At 41.7% G+C, this 8,629-nt stretch overlaps 1 protein-coding gene across 1 annotated transcript in view; it reads left to right on the top strand.

The window, feature by feature from the left end:
* Window positions 1-5,337: 5,337 nt before the first annotated feature.
* The window catches only part of CCDC7 (coiled-coil domain containing 7), a 431,686-nt gene continuing 428,394 nt past the window's right edge, over window positions 5,338-8,629 (top strand). The window contains exons 1-2 of the mRNA XM_082742485.1: window positions 5,338-5,585; window positions 6,019-6,095. The gene's annotated coding sequence lies outside the window, so the exon portion shown is untranslated. The remainder of the gene's footprint in view (window positions 5,586-6,018; window positions 6,096-8,629) is intronic.

Here is an 8,629-nt window from a genome sequence, read left to right as displayed (position 1 = left end):
CCCTGGGGAATTCTACCAAACTTTCAAAGAAGAAATAACACGTATTCTGAAGCTCTTTCAAAAAATTGAAGCAGAAGGAGAATTTCCAGATTCTTTCTATGAAGCCAGCATTACCCTGATCCCCAAACCAGGCAAAGACCCTACCAAAAAGGAGAATTTCAGACCAATATCAGTGATGAATATGGATGCTAAGATTTTCCACAAGATCCTAGCCAACAGGATCCAACAGCACATTAAAAAGATTATCCACCATGATCAGGTGGGATTCATCCCTGGGCTACAAGGCTGGTGCAACATTCGCAAATCAATCAATGTGATAGAACAAATTAATAAGAGAAGAGAGAAGAACCACATGGTCCTCTCAATTGATGCAGAAAAAGCATTTGACAAAATCCAGCATCTGTTCCTGATTAAAACACTTCAAAGTATAGGGATAGAGGGAACATTCCTGAACTTCATAAAATCTATCTATGAAAGACCCACAACAAATACCATCCTCAATGGGAAAAAGCTTGCAGCCTTCCTGTTGAGATCAGGAACACGACAAGGATGCCTACTCTAACCACTCTTGTCCAACATAGTCTTAGAAGTCCTAGCAACAGCAATCAGACAGCAAAGAGAAATTAAAGGTATCCAAATTGGCAATGAAGAAGTCAAACTCTCCCTCTTCACAGATGACACGATTCTTTATATGGAAAACCCAAAAGACTCCACCCCCAAACTACTAGAACTCATACAGCAATTCAGCAATGTGGTAGGATACAAAGTCAATGTGCAGAAATCAGTGGCTTTCTTATACACTAACAATGAAAATACAGGAAGGGAAGTTAGAGAATCGATTCCATTTAGTATAGCACCAAGAACCATAAGATACCTGGGAATAAACCTAACCAAAGAGATATAGGATCTGTACTCGAGGAACTACAGAATACTCATGAAAGAAATTGAAGAAGACACAAAAAGATGGAAGACCATTCCATGCTCTTGGATTGGAAGAATAAACATTGTTAAAATGTCTATACTGCCTAGAGCAATCTATACTTTTAATGCCATTCCGATCAAAATTCCACCAGTATTTTTCAAAGAGCTGGAGCAAATAATCCAAAAATATGTATGGAATCAGAAGAGACCCCGAATCACTAAGGAAATGTTGAAAAACAAAAATAAAACGGGCGGCATCACGTTACCTGATTTCAAGCTTTACTACAAAGCTATGATCACCAAGACAGCATGGTACTGGCATAAAAACAAGAGGTCTTTTTCTGACCATGAGGGCACTCTGGCCCTCTTACTGAAAGTTCCATGAAACAGAGAAAATCCCATGGGAAATCATGGAAGATTCACTGTGTAGTATTCTGCGTCTTACTGCCCTGCTTTGGGTGTGTACTCTCCCACATACTGGCCTACATGGGTAGGAAGAAGGGGACATAACGGGTCTTTATACAAAACCCCTGTGGATCTCTTGTTTCTAACTGATTCTTCTAGATAAAAAAATTGGGTGAGACTGGAGGACAATTAGAAGGTATAGTTACAGGATTGAGGCATATTAATTTTGTGGCAATAGAAGGATAGTAAGAAAACCTAAGCCCCTAGGGATGGAATACCTTAAACAATTGGAGTTACTGGGGAGGGGAAGATAATTAATATTCTTTTTCTTTTAGCACAGCTCCTGGACCCTTCCACACAAGGACAACATCTTACCCACCTCTCCCAAACTATTGCAAACTCCTTGAATTTAACAGACTCTTTTTTCTAAGATTTTATTTATTTGTCAGAGAGAGAGAGAGAGAGAGAGAGAGAGAGAAAGACAAGCAGAAGGATAAACAAGCTCCCCATTGAGCTCCCAGAACCCCGGGATCATGACCTAAGCTGAAAGAGGAGCCTTAACCGACTCAACCATTCAGGTGCCCTGAATTTAACTGACTTCTGAATTGGCATCTGCCAGATGGCTTTGGCTACAATTTGGTTGCTCTTCTCTTAATCTTACTTCTCGGTATTGGGAATAACAGCAAATGGCCCCAGCTTCTTCCCCTCCTGTGCAAAACTTTACGAAAATTTTTGTTGTTTTTCTCACACACATTCCCATACCTGTAATTCAGGTGTTTCATGGGATGGAAAAATCCACCCAACTGTTATTATAAACAAACAGAACAGATTGGACTGTCATTATGCAGTCCTTCCAAAAAACAAGGGTTTCCAAAGATCTGAAGAGAAGAAAGAACCCTAAGGCATATCAGCAGCTGGGGGGTCATGTTGAAGGCACTGTCAACTGTGTACTATGAGAGCTATAGATGCCACTTGGGGGAGGGAGGGCGTTGCTCAACAGTTGTAAACAAGATCTTATTCCTAGGGGTACCAGGAACTCCTCTGGGACTATGCATTTTGTTTGAGGTCCTCCAACTTTATCCTTTTTCAAAGTTGTTTTGGTTATTGCAGGTTCTTTTAATTTCCATCAGGTTGCCAGTTTCTTCAAAGAGCCCTGCTGGTATTTTCATTCGGATTGTTCTGAACTTATATATTAAGTAGGGGAGAGGTGACATCTTAACATTATTAAATCTTCCAATTAATGAGCATGGTATAGCTACATTTACTTCGACATTTATTTTCTCTCATCAATTTTTTTGGAGTTATCAGTGTAGAGGTTTTTGCACATTTTTTCAGCATTATACATAAATATAATTTTGATGCCATGTTAAGTGGTATTTATGGTATTTTACTTCCTCATTGTTCATCTAGAGCATACAGTTGATTTTTTGTATTTTGATCTGATATCCTATAACCATGTTAAACTTATTAATTTTTGAAGATTTCATCAGATTTTGTACATAGATCATTTTCTTTATTAAAAATTTTATTTTTCTTCCTTTCCAGTTTGAATTGTTTCTGTTTCTTTTCCTTGACTTTTGCACTGGTTAGGGCTTCCACTAAGTACATTATTGAAAAGAAATAATGAGAGCAGACAGACTTATCTTGTTCCTTATCACAGGGAGGAAGCAAGCAATCTTTACCAATAGGTATGATGTTAGCTGTAGGTTTTTCACTGATGCATTTTATCAGGTTAAAGAAGTTTCTGTTTCAAGTTTCAGATTTAAAAAGTCTGGAATGGATGTTGGATTTTGCAGAGTCAAAGAAGAAATCTCACAGACACAAAAGGGTGAAGTGAAAGTTTAAGTGAAGGCCAAGGAAAGAGAAAGCTCTCTAGCGTGAGAGAGGTCCTAAATGGGTTGCCACTGAAGGTTTTTTAGGACAGATCGTTTATTGAAAACTTGAACAGTATGCTTGTGACCTTGAGATTCTTGTGCCATCTGGTTTGAGCAAGGATCATCATCCTTAATGATTTATTTCTATGAGGTCTGGTCGTTTTTCTGTGATTACAACGTAGCTGCCAAAGAAAAACACTCCCTAACATCTGGGACCAGGTGGCCTGGTCTATTCCCTTATCTCTTGTCCATTCTGTCTTAGCGTTTTTGCCTGCCAGGAATAGTTTCTGAGCATAGTCAGGGATCTCCCCACTTCTCCCTGACTATCCCTTCGCCCTTTCCTTACTCAGCATGATGAAATCTCTGACTTTAATTGTGCATTTATCTATTTCTCCTTGGAGTTCTATCAGTTTTTTGTTTTATGTATTTTGTTCCTCTCTTGTCAGGTCTGCAGATGTTTAGGATTGTTATGTCTTCTTAATCAATGGCTTATTTATCATTATGAAATAACCCATTTTATCCCTGGTAATAGCCTTTACTCAAAAATCTAGATTTTCTGTAATTAATGTAAAATTAATATAAAACCTAAAGCTTTCTTTTGACTAGTGTTGGCATGGTAGCTCTTCTTTCATCTATTAGGAGACAATTTTCCATGGATCTCTTATATTTTTGAACTTTTGAAGAAAAGTTAACATTTACTTAACAAGCATTTATTATTGTGTGCTGAAACACAAATGTTTTCTGTCTTTTAAACAAGTATATCTCAATATATAAAAAGTTTATGTTACATATAAGTATATTGGACCCATGTATATGAATAAATATCTTCTATATAACTCTGAAAATTAGAAAATGCTGGAGTCAAGGGGAAATTGCACTTCTTGTCAAAATTTAAATTGACCCAGATCCTTGCAATGACCACAATATCAATTGAATATAAATTGAAATATTTTTAAGATTAGCAAATTAATCTCCCCTGCTTATGATGTAGGTGCCTTTTGAACTGCTGCTTTTGCTTTGGGTACTGAGGGGGTGACAAGTAAATCTGTGCACAAGCCCTTTAAGAGTGGATTTTCTGTTTATATTTATAATGGTTCTCCTGGAAGTAATCTTCGGTTTTCATGGCCAGACATTTTAGGGGTGTGTGTCTCAACTACAGGTCTCAAGAGTTGGGGTGCCTGGTGTGGGGCACAAATCCCCCTCTCTCCTCAGGGACAAGTGCTGTATTATGAGATCTCTCCTAATTTTGTGGGTCTGTTGGGCCTGGGGTGGGGTTTCTTTCAAGACTTGGTGTCTTCCTCTTCTACCTGTCTCGGTGTGGCCCTTTTCTCTCCTGTTTAGCTAGCTTTCAAAGGGCTTTGCAGAGGGAAATTTTCCAGATGTAGCTCTAGATGTGTTTGGGGGAAGAGGTGAGTTCAGGATCCTTCTATGCCTCAATCTTGAGCCATCTTCCATTTTTGCAATTCTCCTTTCAGCTTTTGTTCTGGACTCGTTATTTGAATAATCATACAGCAAACCAGCCATTATTAAAAAATTAAATTATATCAAGTTGGTATTAAAAGACGAAATTAATTATTTTAAGTCAAACTATCAAAAAACTCTACCTTGTAGAATTGCATATGAAAGCAGTGCGTGCAGGGAAACTGATGGCAAGAGACTAGCTTATGTCGCATGATTCAAACTTCTTAGTCTGTTTTAATTTTAAAACCGCGAAGCTGCTGCAGAATTCCGTGGGAACTTGGAGTCTGGAAAAGGACTCTCCAAAACACTGGGCTGAAAATAACTTTATGACAGCGGCAGATGAGCGGCTGGGGCTCAGGTTTTGCAGGTGAAGCCCAAGGTCTCAAAGCACCGAAGAGGCACGTGTTTTAACTTCTTTAGGCCAGATGCCTAAAAGAATCTCACTTGTGCAGCGTTACACAGCCGTCTGGATGGACCTGGCTACTTTTCAGCCTTCCACATTTGTTGAAATTCCTCTCGCTTTCAATTCCGGGAAAGACTCAGCTCAAAGGCCAGCTCCTGGAGCTAGCTGCACTGGTCTCGCTGGCGGGGGCGCGCGCGGCGGGGTAGGGGGCGCGCGGCGGGGTAAGGGGCGCGCGGCGGGGGCGCGCGGCTGGGGGGCGAGGGAGACGCTGCGTCAACTGCCCACAGCGCGGCTTTGCGTCTGCGTTCGACGCCGGTCGTTGCTGCAGCCCCAGGGCGCAGACGCCCGGCCTCTCCGCCCAAATGTTAGTTTGTAAAACAGCGGGGCTGGAGTCTGCAGGGTTTGCAGGCTTCCGCCTAGCAGGAAGTCTGGGAGGCTCAGAATTTCCAACTCTTTCACCTTAGAGCCCTCTTCGCCCAGGCAAGACCACCCAGTAACCTGGCTCCCCACAGCCTGAGCAGGTACGCGGACTGCGGGGAGCGGAGACGTGCGCGACCCTTCCCCCGTCGGATTGTGACAGTTTTCGATGGGTTACCTTTTCTCTCTCAGCGGCAGTTGTGCCTCTGTGGGTGAGGAATCTAAGGGAAATCAGAACTTTCCTATCCTGTACCCCCCACCCCCATGTCATCGTAAACGGTTTGAAGTGAGTCCTTGAAGGAGGACGGGAAGACGTTCGTCTCTGCGGTGGGCAAGTATGTGGAGATACAACGTACACCCCCTAGCCTGGTTAGGAGGGTTAAATGAAGAGACTGCGCAAAATCCTTGAATATTTTCTTCTAAATAGAGGCGTTTACTCCATTAAACCTTTATTTGTATACGCATGTGAACTTGATGGATCCACTGATGAGGTGGTTTTGTAGCACCTGGTGACTGTCCCGTCTTTTTCTTCATTAGTTTCTTGTTGTGGCCGGCGTCCCTGCCTTCCTGTTACCACAGGCAGATGTAAGCCTGTGCCTACCTTAAGAGCAAGGGCGCCTTTGTGCGTCAAAACCCATTTTCCCTAGTTTACTCCAGGGTATCATCCCATCAATTTTCTTCTGTACCAGTAAACACATTTTGCTTTCTATTGGGTCATGTCCATCGGCATATGTATTAGTTTCCTAGGGTTGCCTAAAAAAGTACCGCAAACAACAGAAATTTATTCTCTGACTTCTGGAGGCTGAAGGCTGAAAAGTGTTGGCAGTATTGGTTCCTACTGGAGGCTCTGGGGGATAATTTGTTCATGTGTCTTTTCTAGCTTCTGGAGGCTTATTTGGAAAAAAAGGTCACATTCACAGGTTCTGAGGTTAGGACTTGAATGTATTTTGGGGGAGAGGACATAATTCAACCTATGACAGCATACAAACACGTTACTTTTCTCATCAAAAAAAATCTTCCTCTTGCCCTTATTTCACTCCCTTTTGTAGCACAATTTCTCAAGTGCTTACATTCATATTCAGTCTCCACTTCCTCTTTTTTTTTTTTTTTAAGATTTTATTTATTTATTTGACAGAAATCACAAGTAGGCAGAGGCAGGCAGAGAGAGGAGGAAGCAGGTTCCCCGCTGAGCAGAGAGCGCAATGAAGGGCTTGATCCCAGCACACTGGGATCATGACCCCAACCGAAGGCAGAGGCGTAACCCACTGAGCCACCTGGGCACTTCTCCACTTCCTCCTTGACAATTCTCTTCTAGAACGTAGATCAATCAGGCATTGGCCTCCATCACTCTTGAAATTGTTGCTGTATTTCAGTTCACAAAAAACCTACCTCCATGTTGCTAAATCTGTTGGTTCTTAGTTCTCCTCTTACCTGACCAGCATTTGACGCAGAGCGTCACTCAAGAAGTAAGTTTTTCTCACAGTATTTTCAGTATATCCCCTCTTGATTTTACCTTCTGGCTCATTGGTCACTCATTCTTAAGTTTTGTTTGCTGGTCCTTCTTTCTCAGACCTGACACTTTAGATGGAATGCCTTTGGCAATAGAATTTTATTGAAATTCTTTTTAAATATTTTTAAATTTATTTTTTATAAACATCTAATGTATTTTTATCCCCAGGGGTACAGGTTTGTGAATCACCAGGCTTACACACTTCACAGCACTCACCATAGAATCCCTCCCCAATGTCCATCCCACCCCCAAACCCCCTCCCCCCAGGAACCCTCAGTTCGTTTTGTGAGATTAAGGTCATTTATGGTTTGTCTCCCTCCCAATCTCATCTTGTTTCTTTCATTCTTCTCCTACCCCCTTAACCCCCCATGTTGCATCTTCCTCATATTAGGGAGATGATGATAGTTGTCTTTCTCTGATTGACTTATTTCGCTAAGCACAATACCCTCTAGTTCCATCCACGTTGTCACAAATGGCAAGATTTCATTTCTTTTGATGGCTGCATAGTATTCCATTGTGTATACATACCACTTCTTCTTTATCCATTCATCTGTTGATGGACATCTAGGTTCTTTCCATAGTTTGGCTATTGTGGACATTGCTGCTATAAACATTCAGGTGCACGTGCCCCTTCGATCACTACGTTTGTATCTTTAGGGTAAATACCCAGTAGTGCAAATGCTGGGTGATAGGGTAGCTCTATTTTCAACTTTTTGAGGAACCTTCATATTGTTTTCCACAGTGGCTGCATAAGCTTGCATTCCCACCAGAAATGTAGGAGAGTTTTTCTTTCTCTGCATCTTCGCCAACATCTGTTGTTTCCTGACTTGTTAATTTTAGCCATTCTGACTGGTGTGAGGTGGTATCTCATTGTGGTTTTTTTTATTTATTTATTTATTTATTTATTTATTTATTTGACAGAGAGATATCACAAGCAGATGGAGAGGCAGGCAGAGAGAGAGAGAGAGAGAGGGAAGCAGGCTCCCTGCTGAGCAGAGAGCCCGATATGGGACTCGATCCCAGGACCCTGAGATCATGACCTGAGCCGAAGGCAGCGGCTTAACCCACTGAGCCACCCAGGCGCCCCTCATTGTGGTTTTGATTTGTATTTCCCTGATGCCGAGTGATGTGGAGCACTTTTTCATGTGTTTGTTGGCCATCTGGATGTTCTTTGCAGAAATGTCTGTTCATGTCTTCTGCCCATTTCTTGATTGGATTATTAGTTCTTTGGGTGTTGAGTTTGCGAAATTATTCATAGATTTTGGACACTAGCCCTTTAATATGTCGTTTGCAAATATCTTCTCCCATTATGTTAGTTATCTTTTGGTTTTGTTAACTGTTTCCTTTGCTGTGCAAAAGATTTTGATCTTTTTTTTTTTTTAAAGATTTTATTTATTTATTTGACAGAGAGAGATCACAGTAGGAGAGAGGAAGGGAAGAGATCACAGAGAGAGAGGAAGGGAAGCAGGCCCCTGCTGAGCAGAGAGCCCGATGTGGGACTCGATCCCAGGACCCTGAGATCATGACCCGAGCCGAAGGCAGCGGCTTAACCCACTGAGCCACCCAGGCGCCCCCAAAAGATTTTGATCTTGATGAAATCCTAATAGTTCATTTTTGTCCTTGCTTACCTTGCCTTTG

The sequence above is a fragment of the Mustela nivalis genome (genome assembly GCF_964662115.1).
Source record: "Mustela nivalis genome assembly, chromosome: 7".
NCBI lineage: Eukaryota > Metazoa > Chordata > Mammalia > Carnivora > Mustelidae > Mustela > Mustela nivalis.
The sequence above is the reverse complement of the archived record's forward strand: the minus strand, read 5'-3'. Positions and strand labels throughout refer to the sequence as shown.